Consider the following 1697-nt stretch of genomic DNA (forward strand, 5'->3'; position numbering starts at 1 on the left):
CTGTCTTTCTCTGTCTCTCTATGTCTCTTTGTCTCTCTCTATGTCTCTCTGTCTCTCTCTATGTCTGTCTGTCTGTCTTTCTCTGTCTCTCTCTCTATGTCTCTAAATTTTAACAGAAATTGTCCCTTGTGTATGATTCACAGCTATAGTTCTGTTATTTTGCAATATAACAGAAAGTGTTGTGTTTTTTTTACCATTGACACAGTTATTTAACTGAAATATTCTGTTTTAAATTACGAAAATCCGGGTAATGAGCTGCCCAAACTTTTTGTTATTTTAGGGATTTATTTCTTAAAGGTGTAGTATTGTGGCTTGTCATTTGCACCATGAAACCTTCTGCAAAACTCACCAGAATGCAGAAAATGAAGTATTTGACACACTAATTTTGCTCAAAAGTGGTGATCTGTCCCCCCCTCCAATGCACTCTTCATTGCAGTATTTCCTCAACCTGTCTATATTGTTTCTGTTAATAGTGTGTATATATTAGTGTGTGTATATTGGTTGTTTTGTATGTGTAAACACATAGTGAGAAATGATGATCCAAAGCAAAATTCCTCGTATGTGACCTCACACCTGGCAAATAAAGATGATTCTGATTCGGACTTAACTAAAGTTACGTCCTTGTTGGCATCAATGTGCTTCCGTACAATCATAAAATCATAAAATCATAAAAGCTGTTCGCCTTTCTCACCCAACTGTTCGTATCCGTGCGCCTTGCTTCCGGTGCCGCACCACAGCGTCCCGGGGAACATCAGTGCGCGTTTCCTGCGCGTCCCCCCCGCTGTCTCGTCTCTCCTGGTGCGCCTGGGCAGCTTTGGCACCGCGGGGGCGACGCGGGCGCAAAGGCGGGCATCCGGGGCCAAGAGCGCGCTGATGTTAAACCTCCGGGTCTCTTCATGGCTCCCGTCGCAGAGCCCGCGGTAGGTCTCCGTCACCAGAGGGTCCGCGCTCACCTCGCACGACACCGGGCGCGCGTCCTCGGACCACAGGCTGAGGAACAGGGCGCGCACACCGGCTGCGTCCTCTCGCAGGAACGTGACGCGCGTGGTTCCGTCTTGTGCACCAGGACTGGACATGAGACAGGAGAGACCGGATCCGAGCACGGGCTGCGCTTTGGAGAGGATGAGTACAGATAACGCGGAAACCACTTGTAGAAGGCTTGGCATCTCAATGCAGAACGGGTGTGTAGTCGGACCGGGAAAGGAAAGGGTTAAAGGGTTGAAATGGAGGTCTGGATGGAGGGGCAGGAGCCTGGAACCTGGAGCCAGAGAGTCTCTGCAGACTCTGTGAAGGCGACTGGCTCTATAGGAGGAGGGCGCGGGCGCTGATTGGTCGGTCTTCATGGAGCTCCTCACAAATATGACACGACTCACTTTTGTGTGAGTGTGAAAGAGAGAGTTTGTGTGTGTGTGAGAGAGAGAGAGAAAGAGTGTGAGTTGGTGTGAGTGTGTGAGAGTGTGTGTGTGTGTGTGTGTGTGTGTGTGTGTGGGCCAGGTTTAGCTACATTTGTGGGGACCAAAAACTGTGAATCCAGTATGGGGACCTGACAGTTTTGTGGGGACAAAATGCTGGTCCCCTTAACGTTAAAGGGCTGTTTGAGGAATAAGACTTGGTTTTATGAGTAGGGTTAGAGTTAGGTTATGGTTAGGGTTAGGGTGAGGGTTAAGGTTAGGCATTTAGGTTTGATGGTTATGGTT

The 1697-nt window shown here is 48.5% G+C and overlaps 1 protein-coding gene and 1 long non-coding RNA gene across 2 annotated transcripts in view; one reads left to right on the forward strand and one right to left on the reverse strand.

Moving 5' to 3' along the window:
* Window positions 1-1697, reverse strand: part of LOC117945072 (rabphilin-3A-like) — a 23683-nt gene that overhangs the window by 5545 nt on the left and 16441 nt on the right. The gene's annotated exons all lie outside the window — the stretch shown is intronic.
* Window positions 1-1697, forward strand: part of LOC117945267 — a 5009-nt gene that overhangs the window by 1822 nt on the left and 1490 nt on the right. Inside the window, exon 2 of the long non-coding RNA XR_004656762.1 lies at window positions 1626-1637. This is a non-coding gene — a long non-coding RNA (uncharacterized LOC117945267). The remainder of the gene's footprint in view (window positions 1-1625; window positions 1638-1697) is intronic.

The sequence above is a fragment of the Etheostoma cragini genome, chromosome 5 (genome assembly GCF_013103735.1).
Source record: "Etheostoma cragini isolate CJK2018 chromosome 5, CSU_Ecrag_1.0, whole genome shotgun sequence".
Taxonomy (NCBI): Eukaryota; Metazoa; Chordata; class Actinopteri; order Perciformes; family Percidae; genus Etheostoma; species Etheostoma cragini.